Source organism: Bubalus kerabau, chromosome 11 (genome assembly GCF_029407905.1).
Source record: "Bubalus kerabau isolate K-KA32 ecotype Philippines breed swamp buffalo chromosome 11, PCC_UOA_SB_1v2, whole genome shotgun sequence".
NCBI lineage: Eukaryota > Metazoa > Chordata > Mammalia > Artiodactyla > Bovidae > Bubalus > Bubalus kerabau.
The window spans coordinates 40,659,260-40,673,828 of NC_073634.1; the positions used below are offsets into that span (position 1 = coordinate 40,659,260).

Sequence of the window (14,569 nt, forward strand, 5' to 3'; positions counted from 1 at the left end):
TCTGGAGTGTTGGGGACACCAATTCCCTTGGCTCCTTGGGGCCTCTGGGTTCCTGTGTGGCCCCTCGGGGAAACTGGCTGGGAACCACACTGTTACTTGTGGTGTCTGGCTCAGCATGCGCCAATCGCCCACAGGCCAGTGAGCGCCATGCAGGACAACAGGAAATAACCTCCAAGCAGACGGCTCACAGACCACAGTCAAGACAGCAGTTTTTAAAGTGTTTTATAAAATATTTTGTAAAGCTCCAATAATTGTTTCACTGATTCAAACAAACCGATGGAAAAAAAAAAAGATTAAATCAATCAGGAAAACTGAACACATCATTATCTAATATTTTTTTAAGCTGCTGTTAATTGTGTTGGGTGTGCTAATGGTATTATTTTGTTCTTTCAGAAGCCCTTACCTGTTAGAAATACTTATTCAATATTTATCCATAGAATGATATGACATTAGGAATTTGCTTTAAAAACTGCCAACAAAACAAAGTAGTGGTGGGAGGAGTGAATAAAACAAAACTGGCAGTACGTTCATTGCTGAAGCCAGGTGGTGGGTGCATGGGTCTCCTTGTCCTACACTTTTGGGTATGTTTGAAGACTTTAAAAAATTTAAAACTGAGATCTTTAGTTTCTCACCACACATAGATACCTTTTTTGTTTCCCTTTCTCTGCCTTTTTTCACTTACAAATGTAATATATTCTTATAAAAATATCAAGCAATACAAGCACTGTAAATCCACTTTTCATTAATACAGGTAAGAACTATGTCATGTGTTTCTTGTCACCTTCCTAGTGGCTCAGTGGTAAAGAATCTGCCTTCCAATGCAGGAGATGTAGGTTCAATCCCCAGGCCTAGAAGATCCCCTGGAGAAAGAAATGGCAACCCACTCCAGTATTCTTGCCTGGAGAATCCCATGGACAGAGAAGCCTGGTGGCGTACAGTTCATGGGCTCGCAAAGAATCAGACATGACTGAGCAACTAAGCACAAACAACAAAACTTCCTTATGCAGGACACTGCCCAGCGCTGGTATGTGCTCCATTTAATGCAGTCAGGATCACTGTTCCTCACATGAGCCCAGAAGGGACCTTTGAAGTTGTCTACTCTGATTCCTTCATTGTACAGATGGGAAAACCGACACCCTGAGGAGAAGGTAAGTTGGTCAGTGTCCCTGAGCTAGTTAGTGGCAAAATTATAAAAATCTCTCACAATCCTTAAGGCAACTTTTGCTGGGTAACTCTCAAGGAGACCCCTCAGCCACAGGGCTGGTGAAGCCCCCATTTGTTCTGTCACCAGCACTGCCCATTCCCCCCACCCTTCTGACTTCTGGACAGAAGCTGGGGGCACGAGAGGGCAGATCCCAGACTGAGAGAAGGCCTGGGTGAGCTGCAAGCCCACTCTGCACCAGCACTCTCCCCAGCTCAGCCCCACTCAGTCCACCTCTCAGGGGCTGATGCCCACCCAGTGGGTGCCCTCCTTAGCTCCCACAGCCCCTCTTCCAACTCCACACCCGCCCCCTGCATGCAGTTAGTGAAGTAAATTTGCAATTTGATGCAAAAGGGAAAGTAAGAATGTGTTCTGTTAAAGCAAACAGTTAGGCTACTTGTCAGGCTTAAACAGAGGGTGGGATGGCAGATGGGAATTCACACAAAATCCTAGGTTTATTATCTAGGTTCATGAGATCCATTCTCTGATCCAGAACCCCACAGGACCCAAGATCTTTGGGCCACAGAAAGGGCCAGCTCAAAACTATTCAGCTGCAGATTTGACCTGTTGACCCAGAATTCACCCAATCTGAGCCGAGAAGAGGGGGTTTCACTGGAGGGTCTAGATCTGTGCTGTCCAGCACAGTAGCCACTGGTTACATGTGGCGACTGAACACTTGAAATATCCCATCCCGAGTAAGATGTTCAGTCACTGTAAAATGCACACCAGATTTCAAAAACAGTACAAAAATAAGAATGTAAAAAGATCTCATTAGCAATTTTTATGTTGATATGTTAAATTGATGAGTGAGTGAGAGTCACTCAGTCGTGTCTGACTCTATGACTCCTTGAAAAGTAGCCTGCCAGGCTCCTGTGTCCATGGAATTCTCCAGACAAGAATACTGGAATGGATTGCCATTTCAGTATTTTGGATATATGGGGTTAAAATATATTATGTAAGTTATTCTGTTTCATTTCTATCACTTTACTGAAATATACTGGACATGCAATCAACTACCTGTATTTAAAGTGTTATTTAAAGAGTCCAGTTTGACATGTATACACTGGGAAGCCATCGTTACGTCAATATAATGAACATGTCCATCACCCCCCCCAAAAGGTTTCCTCGTGCCCTTTTGTTGTCCTGCCTTCCCACCCCTCATCCTAAGATAATTACTGATATTCATTCTGTCTCTATAGAATAGTTTGCATTTTCTAGAATTTCATGTAAGTGGAACCAGAAAGTATGCATAATTTTTTACTGCTTTCACTCAGCATAATTATTGTGAGATTCATTCATGTTGCTGCATGTATCAGGAGTTCATTTTTTCACATTGCTAAGTAGTATTTCGTTATATAAACCTATCATAGTTTTTTGTTTGTTTTTTTATCCATTCACCTGTTGATCGACATTGGGGTTGTTTCTAATTGGGTGCTATTCCAGATAAAGTGGGCTTCTTAGGTGGCACTAGTGGTAAAGAATCCACCTGCCAATTCAGGAGACACAAGAGACTAGGGTTCGATTCCTGAGTTGGAAAGATCCCCCGGAGTAGAAAATGGTACCCATTCCAATACTCTTGCCTGGAAAATTCCATGGGCAGAGGAACCTGGCAGGCTACAGTCCATAGGGCCACAAAGAGTCTGACATAACTGACATAACAGATAAAGTAGCTACGAACATTTGTTTATCTGTTTCTTTTAACTTTCACTTTTTTAAAATACGTCAACTACGAAATGTAAAATGTGCTCATGTTGTATTTCTATTAGACAGGGCACACCTAGATTCTCTTCTCAGCCCTCTGCTTTCCTGGCTTGGGCCAACTGCCCGCTTAATTGTGTTTAATTCAACCAGCTGGTGCCCTGGGCCAGGTGTGGAGCCAGAGCAGAGAGGTGAAGGGCCCAGGGAGGGGGGACCCTGAATACATCACTGCTGTGTGCCCTCCTGGCCTTTGCAGGGACTGCCTCAAGGCCCTGGCGATGGGGCATGGAGGAGGGAAGCAGATGCATAAACGGTCACCTTGAATTCAACATCAGAAGCCAGAAAGAGCTGCATAAAGGCTCAGGTGATGCAGAGGAGGAGGCACGTGTGTCTAGGGAGTCTGGGAAGGTTTTCCCAGGAGACGACACTGGCACTGGGTCTTGGAGGGAGAGAATTCACGAACCAGAGTAGGGGGAGGAGTTTCTAAGTACAAGAGAAAGCTCTGAAATTCCCTGGAGCAAGACCGGTGCCATGGACTGGGAACTCTGGACAGAGAGGAGGGCATGAGGTGAAGGTGGTGAGAGCACAGGCTGGAGAGGGGCTGGCAGTCAGAATGAAGGGTCTGCTCCGCCATGGGGAGGGGGCTGCTCCTTGTCCTCCATGCAGTGATACTCACAAGCTAGGGAAGAGAGCCAGGCCAGAAGGCACTTTAGAAAAACCCCAGGGTCGGGGAAGAAAACAGGAGTGATGACTACTTGGGCAGTGCCAGTGGGAACAGACAAGGACTAAATTCTGGAGAGTTCAGAAGCTGATTGAACACAAATTGGCAACTAGCCCGATGTGAGGCCCATAGAAGAGCACCACTTTGGGGTCCCCTACAGCTGGGCTCTGGGGTGGAAGTCATCCTCTTCTGCATAGATTCTGGCTACAATACCCCCCAAAGGTGTCCCTCTCACCCTGTCAAGACCACCCACCCCACTGCTGGTTCAGAGAGATTTAAACTCCACAAGTGTCTCCTAGCAGTTCCCCCTGTGGCTCTCTACCACCTATAAGATGAAATCTCACTTCCTTAAATGTTCATGAAGCCCTGGGCAAGCTGGGCCCACCTACCCACATGCGCAAGTACACATATGTACACACATGTTCGTGTACACACACATACACGTACTCATACACACCAGAGCCCTGGCTTTCCACCTCCATGATCTCTTGGTGTGAGGGTCTTGTCACATGGCTTCGCCCAGACTGAACACAAGACCCTCCTCCTTCCACACATGGTTTAGGCTCCTGAGGCCTTCCCACCCCTGCATCCGAGGCACACTGTGCAGCTCTAACCTCTTTCATGCTCACTAAACTGTCACTTCTTGAGGGCAATGTGTAAGTCTTTGGTTTCTGGAACTGGATTGCTGGAAATAGATGTGAGAATAACCTGGTGCTGGCAGTAATTGCCTTGGGAAAGCAGAGATGAGGGCAGAGCCCCAAGACAACACTCCAGGCAACAGAATTTCTGACCCAACGCAACATGGAAAGAGGGTCAGAGGTCATTTCTCCATTCTCTACTCTGCAAAGTCCTGGGAAGTCTTATTTTGTCAAAGGGGAAAAAGCTGTATGGAGACAAGAAAAGACAACCAGAGGTCCCTGCCATTAACATTTTAGTAATTAAGGTTACTATGATAGAATAAGCGTACGTAGAAGGACAAAGAAACATTGGATATCCACCATTTTAAAAAGAGCAACAAAAAATGTGATTCACAGGTCAAGTCTGCATGAAATTAACTGAATATTCATTGAGCTCCTGCAATGTCATCAGGTCGTCCTCAAGCTGTAAATGACGCCACAAGTGAATCTAAGTTGTCCGCCCTTGTCTCCAGGTGTTACCACTCATACTAGGAAGCAAGGTCTATGCTCAGGAGGACATTTGGGGATCAACCCATCCCCAGGTGAGGAGGCCCAGTAAATCAATGTCACAGGTGTCTGGAAAGGGGCTTCCCAACTTTTCTGTGCATTTGCAATTCCCAAAAGCAGATTCCGATCCAGTAGTTCTGGGGCTCAAGATGCTGCCTTTCTCACAGGTTCCCAGCAGAGGCCCCAGCTGTGGGTCTGGGCCCCACTTTGAATAGCCAGGACCTTAGTGAGGAAGAGAACCACGTGAGCCGGGAAGGCTCCACACACAGAATTGAAGGAGAGGGGGACTGGATGAAGCAGGGGGGTAGCCGGGGAGGGCAGCCTGAACAGGGACGTGGGACAGAGGCAAGCTCACAACAGGAGAGAACCCTGGTACAGGAAGTCTATAGGCTGGAAGTGAAAATACTCATTAGCCAGTGGCAGGAGTGGGACAGGACTGAATTATGTGGAGTCTTAAATGCCACACTCAAGAGCTGCAATTTAATTCAAAAGGGGAAACTGAGCTGGAGTTGGTTCTTGAGTCATATTTAGCTGACACATTCAGGGAAAGTAGAGGGAAAAGTAAGGAATATATATATCCACGCAGAGGATGAGGTAAAATAGAGCATGGTTCCTCTCACTTCTTACTTTAAGACACTGAGGTCAGCTCTTTGTTGCCATGTTCCCACCCTCTACCCTCCATCTCTTTGCCTCAATCCAGGCCTTGCTCCCTGAGTCTTTTGGCTCTAGAAGCCTTTCAAGTCTCAGATGATCCATGAACATGAGGAAAGAAACCTTCTACGGTTCTGCACAGCCTTTCTTTCTCTCTGTGAATGTATAAACAATTCCACAGCACATGATAAAAGCAAGGGGAGGGGGGACCCACATTAATTTCCTTGAGGCAAATGATAAGCTGGCAGGTCTGGCTCTATGGGAGGAGATAAAAGTTCCAAACACAGCCAAGTGGCTCTCGGGATCCGAGCCTGGTACGGATGCAAATTAAAATAAAAGCTATATAAACAGCCTCACAATCGCACCATTCAGGGCTCCTTCATTAGAAGCCAGCTCACCAGCACCACTGCCCACAAAGACAACTTCTCTTTCTTTTCCCTCCTAACGAATTTCCAAGCTGATCAACAAAAGGAGGCTAAGGACAAAAGCAGTTCTAATTGATGAGGCTCTGGGGAGAGGGTCGTTGGGGAGATTCATTTTGTGTGTGTAAATCAAAAAGCAAATGTGATGTGTCAGACTAGCTGAGGATGGGCCTCCCGCTGGGGATCGCGGAGGTGCCAAGTCCCTCCTCTCAAGGTTGGGCGCAGCCGGATAACAACCCAACGGTCACATGAACCAGCCAGATCTCCCAGTGCCCGAAAGAGCCAATTTCCCCAAATGCCACCTCATGCAAGAGGACCCACCCAACAGCCAGACCCAGCGTGCAACCACTCACTACTGTGGCAGCCTCTCCTGTATATTGCAGAGGACAGAGTTTACTGGTTGTATTATCATGAAGCCTCTTTAAGCTGGGGAATCACTGGCGTGAGGAAACACAATATTACAAAAATCTACCACTTGTTGAACATTCAAGCTCCAGAGGGGATCTCTGCTCATAAACTATAGGCCTCCCTGATTTTTTTTCCCACTTGGTTCGTATTTCTAATCACCTAGGCCATGCCAGAAACCTCTTCTAGTGACAGTGTCTTCAACTGTATCATTCATCCATACACCCTACTCTGCAGCCAGGAAGATTTCGTCACAGTTCCAGATCCTTTCACACTCATCCCCCCAACCCACACTCCTCCCCAAGCTTGGAATTCCCTACTATTCCCCTGCTGTCCTCCTACATCATCTTCACCTCATGAACCTCATGTTTTCTCAATAATCTTTGCTCTACTCATCTCATCGGAGAAGGCAATGGCACCCCACTCCAGCACTCTTGCCTGGAAAATCCCATGGACGGAGGAGCCTGGTAGGCTGCAGTCCATGGGGTCTCAGAGGGTCAGACACAACTGAGCGACTTCACTTTCACTTTTCACTTTCATGCACTGGAGAAGGAAATGGCAACCCACTCCAGTGTTCTTGCCTGGAGAATCCCAGGGACAGGGGAGCCTGGTGGGCTGCCGTCTATGGGGTCGCACAGAGTCGGACACGACTGAAGCGACTTAGCAGCCGTAGCACTCATCTCATGGGCTATTGGGAGACCCAAATGAAATGAATGTGAAGTAACTGTAAATGGCATAAATATTTATAGTTACACAGAAATGCCTTAGTTGAGGCTATAGCACTGGACCATTTAGTGACTACCAAAAATCTATTGTTAAATGAGACTTCTTTTTTTAGCCAGTAGGACAAATGAAAATTGTTGCACATCAATATCAGAAGGAATTCCCAACATTTTTAAATGATGGAAAGCCAAACAGCGAAAGCGAGCCATCCCCTACTTGGGTCCCTTTGTGGTTCCCCAGATTATCTCAGCAGCACGTGCCTGGTACTCACCCTCTGCTTCACCCAGTTTATGCTTCTAGCCACACTGATCTGACATCAAGCCAAAGGGCTGGTGCCTGGGAGAAGCAAAGACCAAACAGCGTGCTGAGGATGAGAGAATTTTTTTTCTCCAGCTCTGGATGTTGCTTTACTTTGCCCCTTTATGGAGGAGTCCATCGTTTAGAAAATGAACTGTGTTTGCAGTCTCAGTGAGGGCAGCGGCTGTGGATGAAGGCCTTGTGTTCTTCCCACTTATATCCTAAGAAGCAAAGGGGGAGCGGAGAGAGATATGAAAGGCTCATGACCAGACTGCCCTTTCTACCCTCCCCAGCCAGCTGGGTGGTCACAGAGCTCTATAGTTATTCTCTCATTTTCCCAGTTGATAAGGATAAGGGAGGTGCTATCTGCCACAGACACCCTCAGCTTTAGGAGAGGACAACCGTAGCGCTGGTGGGTAACAGCACATGACCCAGCACTATTTTCCTCAACACTTCCAAGCCCTGGCTGCCCTGGACAATGCTGCTGAAAAGATAACAAGGTGGGGTTGATATGCTCAGGTCTTTTCCAAACCACACTCACATCATTACTTGTGAGAGCTTCCTACGGCTGCCACAACAAATTACCACAACCTGGGTGGCTTAAAACTACAGAAATGTATTATCTCACAATTGTGGAAGCCAGAAGTTCAAAGTCAAGGTGTGGACAGGGTTGGTTCCTGCTGGAGGCTCTGGAGGAAAATCCATTGCATGTCTCCACCAGGGGCACTTGATGGCACTGCTTGGCTTGGGGCTCTATGGCTCTAATTCCTGCCTCTGAGTTCATATAACCTTTTCCTTTTGGAGTCTGTGTCCTTCTGTCTTTTGAGGACACCTGTCAGTGGACCTAGCACCCACTCTAAGTCCAAGATGATCTTGAATCTTTGTATCTGCAAAGATCTTTTTTTCGAATGAAGTCAACTTTGCAGGTTCCAGAGACACATCTTTGGGGTGACCCCTATTCGATCCACGACAAAGGGAAAGACAGATGAGCACCTAAACAAAGGGAAAGGGAGACGAGGAGGAAACTACACTGAAACTGTTGAAACCTTCAAGAATTCGTGGGGCAAAGTCGGGAGGGGAGTTATTCAGCCAAATTATGGTAACAAGGGCTGTGGAGTACTGAATGGACATTCAGCATGGCTGCACGAGGGAAGAAGGGTGCCCTCCGCTGAGACCACCACTGAGAGGGCACCATGCAGCTGCAACAGCAGAGTAACTGGCAAAGAACCACCTCATCCATCCCTTGCTCCCACTTACCCACCCTCTTCCTCTTGCTTCACTTACCCCCGCTGGGTAACCTATGAATCACCCATCTTTTTTTAATTCCCTAGGGGTTTAAGCGAGATGGCATCCTGGGCTGAGCCCTGGAAACTCTCCCAGAAGCCTGTTAATGAACTTTGCCTGCCTGCCTTGTGAAAGTCAGTGAGCTCTGTCCACTGAGAGGCTGCTCAGATGACCACACTTTCGTGCTTGGTTTGTGAACACAGATGCAGCACTTAACTGTCTTCTGCTGCTGTTCATGTTTACCAAAGGAAAAGCCCTCCAAAACTCAGTGCACAAAATCCCAATTTAAGGATCAAAAAAAGGTACACCATGTATAAAAATTCTAAAAGATCTGTTCTCCCAGGAAGAAAATACTGAGTGAATCACCATTCCCAAGTTTCAAAGGAACAGTTCCTTAAGTTTCCCTCCAAAGAAATCCCTGCAGTGTGTAAATAGATAGAGAAGATGTGTCAGTGATAGCTACCAATAAAGCGTCTGAGTCGGAGATGTCAGGCCTTCAGTCAAGGCCATGCCTATAACACATCTTTGCGCATGTGTGTGTGTGTTAAGTCACTTTAGTCATGTCCCACTCTTTGTTACCCTATGGACTGTAACCCACCAGGCTCCTCTGTCCATGGGAATTCTCCAGGCAAGAATACTGGAGTGGGTTGCCATTTCCTTCTCCAATAACATGTCCTTAGGTCTTGTTTTTAGGCCTGGAGTTCATTAACAAATTAATAGTCGAAAGTCAAACTTTTCTCTACAGTGCTAGGAAGAGGAAGCCTGGCAAATGTGGTCTGAAAAACGTCTATGGATTGGTTGAAGGGCAGGTATTTGTTGAGTATGTACCTTGCATGGGTCACTCTACTGAATATCAAGGGTATAGCAGGGACAGAAATTCAGACATGGCCCTTCATAGAGATGGAGGAGAGGAGACGGTAAACTGACTATCACACAAGTAATTGTAGTTGAGCTAAGTGGTACAAAGCAAGAGCATGGACAGTTGTGGAATCATACACAAGGCTCTTGCATACCTAAGAGATGATATGGATGGAAATAAAGGAAATAGGTACTTTGCCCCCAGTGATGATGAAATGCCCAATGAGTCTCCTCTGAAGGTTTTATATATACTCCCTCTCCTTTCTCAAGGATAGCGATCTTGCCCCTGTAGGACCTACAAGTATTTGAAGCACATCTTTCAGCAGGTTGTGAAAGTGTGTGCCCAGTAAGCCCAAAGGGAATCCTAGAGGCCCAGAGGACAGGAGAGGGGTGCTCTTGGAAAGATGAAAGCAATAGAAACAGGTCCCAGGAGCTGAGATGAGAAAATAAGACTCTAGCCGCCTAGAGTCTATTACCAAAAAAGCAAAAGAACAAATGTTGGCAAGGATGTGAAAAAACCAGAACTCTTGCACATTTTTGGAGGGAATATAAAATGGTATGGCTGTTATGGAAAACAGTATAGGAGGCTCCCCACCAAATTACAAATTGAACCACCATATGATCCAGCAATTCCACTTCTGGGTATTCATCCAAAAGCATTAAAGTCAGGATCCCAGAGAGAGGTTTGTACTTCCACATTCACTGCAGCATTACTCAGAAGAGTAACGCTGAAGATATGGAAACAACCTAAATGTCCAGCAATGGATGACTGCATAAAGAAAAGGTGGCACCTCCAGAAAGAAGGAACGCCTGCTATATGCCAAAAGAAAAACTTGACTTCCAGCTGTTGACAACAACATGGATAAACCTTGAGGACGTTATATTAAGAGAAATAAGATGGTCACAGATGAACAAATATTGCATGATTTCAGTTAAATGAGATACATAAAATAGCCAGATTCACAGAAGAGAGTAGTATGGTGGTTGCCAGGGGCTGGGAGGAGGGAGAAATGGAACTGCTGTTCTACAGGTATAAAATTTCAGTTATGCAAGATGAATAACTTGCAAAGTTGTAGAGATCTGCTGTTCAACACTGTGACTATAGCTGACAGTATTGTGTTATTGTTCACAGCGTTGCGCACAGTTTGTTAAAGAGGGTAGATCTTAAGTTAAATTTTCTTACAGAGAGAGAGAAAGGAAGGAAGATAGAAATTAAAGAAGAGGAAAAGGAAAGGAAATAAAACAGGGGAAAAAAGGAAACAGAAAATAAAGATAGAACTTTAGATCAGGAGTTGACCACCTGTGGCCTACAGTCAAACCCAGCCTGCCACCTGTTTTTGTACATAAAGCTTTATTGCAACCCAGCCACATTTCATTTACATATTATCTGTGGTTCTTTGGCACTACAACAGCAGAGCTGAATGGTTGTACCGGAGGGTGCATGATCTGCAAAGGCTAAAATGACCACCGTGTACAAGGGTTCAGCTGTTGGCTGTCTTCCGATTCTCCAGATTTCTGTTCTTACTGTTTTCCTAGAAAACTTGAATCTTTTCCATACTGCTCATTAGTCTGTCCCTGAATCCACTGACTGGGCTTAGCCTTTTCTTTTTGCCACAATTCTAATTCACAAGCTTCTGGCTTGCTATTGGTCACCGGACACATGTGACTATTTAAATGCAAATTTAAACTAATTAGTTCTGGCTGTGGTGGTGGTTTACTCGCTCAGTTATGTCTGACTTTTTGTGACCCTGTGGACTGTAGCTCACCAGCCTCCTCTGTCCATGGCATTTCCCAAGAAAGAATACTGCAGTGGGTAGCCATTTCCTTCTCCAGGGGATCTTCCTGAACCAGGGATCAAACATACGTCTCCTGCACTGCAGGCAGATTCTTTACCAACTGAGGCACCTGGGAATCTGGGCTTTCACAAAGAGAATTTTGTCACCCCTTGCTTCAGAATCATCAGTACTCTTAGCACTACACCAGAATATCTTTGGAGAAGGCAATGGCACCCCACTCCAGTACTTTTGCCTGGAAAATCCCATGGATGGAGGAGCCTGGTAGGCTGCAGTCCATGGGGTCGCTAAGAGTCAGACACAACTGAAGTGACTTAGCAGCAGTAGCAGCAGCAAAATGTCTGTTTAAACTTTTACCTGGGCTGCTTTGGAGGAAGGAGGATCAAAACCTCAAGAGATGTCCATGTGCTAAGAACATCAGAGTGTACACATAAGCCCCTCCTATGAGCCAGGCACTGTTTTAGAAATATCAATACATTTAGCCCTCACTTTGTGAGGTAGGAATAATCATCCTGATTTTACACATGAGAAAACAGAGGCTCAGAGATGTAAATTGTTGAAGTGGAAGAGCCCTATTTGAAAGTAGATCTGTCTGGGTATGCGTGAAATCACTATATCCAAATTCCTACTGTCTGCTGCTTAAACATTTCTACAGGATTACTGAGGAGAATTCTATAACTTTGGATAAAGAGATGATCAATAGGAACTACCACAACTGAATCCACATAACTGACAGTATTAGGCTGCCCGATAGGCCAATGCACTGTTTGGGCCCTTGGAGACTTGGAAGAATGGAGAGTCAGTTACCATTGGGTTCTTTTTGAATTCCTATAGTTGTGTACTGCAGTGAGGGTGTGGGCAAAAAGGGAAAGTTTGCCTTATTGTGAGACCATCAAAGACATAGTTGCTTCCTGGCAGGCTATTATTACCCCAGTAATCACATCATAAAAATGTACACTCCTCATCCAGACAAGGGAACCAGGATTGTGAGGCAGTTCTGGCAACTACATCAACAATAAAGGAAATTTACGAGACCAGGCGGTGTTTAGTTCAAAGGAGGGAAGCTGGCTAGCTGTGCATTATGCCTTCAAGAAGCCCTGCCATATTGAGAAGAGCAGCATTCTGTGTGCTCTGTCAGACTTGAGAATGTATAACAATAGAAGTAAAATGAAAGCCAATTTTGGCTCAAAGGTTGAAAGAATGTTCCAACAACTGGAATCTAACAAAGGAAGGGACTTTTGAGATAATGAGCCCACCCACCTCTGGAGATATACAAGCAAGAGCAAATGACAGCAGGGATGCTCTGGTATGGATTTCTGAAAAGTATGAATGTTAGACTAGCTCATCTCCACAGCGCCCTTCAATTCAAAGAGCCCACAATTCTGTGAACAAAGAGATCAGCCTGAGATCACACTAGGAAAATCAGCACTTTTAGCCAAATATTAATGCTCTAACTCTATCCACATTCTAATCACAACATCTCACTAAGAGAAAGTGGCTCTTTCCAACGAAGCCCTAGTCACCTATGGTCATATTCCAGGACTAACTGGATATTTATGACATAACTATAAGATTTTTTAGCTTGCCAAGTGAAATTGTAAGATCTCTGGTTTTGGAGGAGGCAGCAGGGAGTGAGTGGGTGGTCAAAATAATAATATTAGCTAATATTTACAATAACTTTGCCATTTACAGGGAAATCTATGATCCAGTTAATCTTCACAACAACCCTGTTACACATGTTAGTCATTATCAGACATTGGTACAGGAAGAGGTTGCCCGGTTCCCCCAGATGGCTACAGACCTACTGAGTGACACTCCAAGACAGGAGGGACCACCTTGATAGATACCATTTTGATCCACGTCCTACAGAGACTAGCCAAGAGTTTAGGGTTATCCATTTAAATTTGTTCACAGTTTTTGTAATGGAGGTAGCCATTTTGGCACACAAAACGTAGCAGAAGTGAGTGCATTGCTCAGTGCCGGGAGCCGGCATATTGCATATTGAGTGAGGATCTGTAATAGCTCAACTGGAATTCTATCACTGCCTGGAGCCAGCGTGAGGAACTCCGCCCATGACAAAGGTCATGAGGAAGGAGGCTCGGCATACGCAAAGGCGGGATCGAGCCTCAGGAGTCCCCCTGGAAATTCTCGAGCATCTACCCCCAAAACCAGAGTCTGCCTACTTTCTGCTTTGTGCTTTCACCTACACCTCTGACTTTACGGGGGGCTGTCTCCCACTACCTCTCTCTGAAAAAAGAGTTAGCTTACAGCTCCAGTTAATAATTCTTGGATGTGACAGTGTTTAACCTACAAACTCCTTTGGAAATCCTCTAGCCTGCCTGAATAGGTTTTTCCGGCCACATGTGATTGTTCAGAGCCTCCCAACTGTGAGAGGCAGGAGATGTTCTAAACTGCCTAAACACAGATTCCTTTGAGTAGTTAAAAGATTGATTAGAAATTGTATTGGTGAAGGGTTTTTCACTTGTTGGGCCAATGTTTGCTGCTAAGTCTCCATACTCCTTACTTACTGTGTCCTTGGCAGTGTATTGATTGATATAATGGGTGTATAGAAATGTAAAATGCAGCTTTGTCCAATGCTTTTTGGAAGGCTGTGACTTTGGAATAATCACCTTTAGAGAAAGATAAGTTTCTTAAAATGTTAACAGGCCTCCGGGCCAGAAGATGATGTCTATCACCTGAACTTTTGCATATGATAAGTTTACAGGAAAAAAGCCTGGCTTGCTGCATGACTCTACCCCTTCCCCCATTATCCTCTATGCATAACTTAAGGTATAAAAACTACTTTGGAAAATAAAGTGCGGGCCTTGTTCACTGAAACTTGGTCTCCCCATGTCACTCTCTCTCCCAAATTCCAGCTGAGTGTCCATCTGGAGCGCGGATGTCCTCTGCGACCATTTATTTGCCTGGGCTTCTAAGACCCACTCGAGAAGGTGTCTAAGGTGGGGCACCTTCCGCTATTCGAGAGGGCGCCTGCGGCCTCCGTGGTCAGAGCTAACCTGGTGTCACGGGTTATATTGATTTTCCGTGTAAACCAAGCCACTCAGCTTCTTTTCTCCACTGAATTTTCCTACTGAGCTATCCTTATTTCAGCCGCTTTTCTCCACTGAATTTCCTCACTGAGCTATCCTCATTTTATTACTCTTTGAATCTTTGATGAATAAATAAATATAAATAAGTCGCCGACGCCGTCCCCGCTTCGAATACCCTGGATCAGCCGGGGCTGGACCCCGGCAGCTCAGAACATCATGTATTTACAGTATATACTTTTTACAAAGCTACCAGTGTTTGCCAGTGTTTCCATTATCAGGATG

The 14,569-nt window shown here is 45.5% G+C and overlaps 1 long non-coding RNA gene across 8 annotated transcripts in view; it reads right to left on the minus strand.

The window, feature by feature from the left end:
• LOC129623081 (uncharacterized) overlaps positions 1-14,569 on the minus strand; it is a 44,550-nt gene that overhangs the window by 5,442 nt on the left and 24,539 nt on the right. For 5 of the 8 annotated variants that reach the window (XR_008700340.1, XR_008700342.1, XR_008700344.1 and 2 more), the window contains one exon: positions 7,277-7,523. The exons of the other annotated variants lie outside the window; for them this stretch is intronic. This is a non-coding gene — a long non-coding RNA (uncharacterized LOC129623081). The remainder of the gene's footprint in view (positions 1-7,276; positions 7,524-14,569) is intronic. 8 annotated transcript variants of the gene reach the window in all.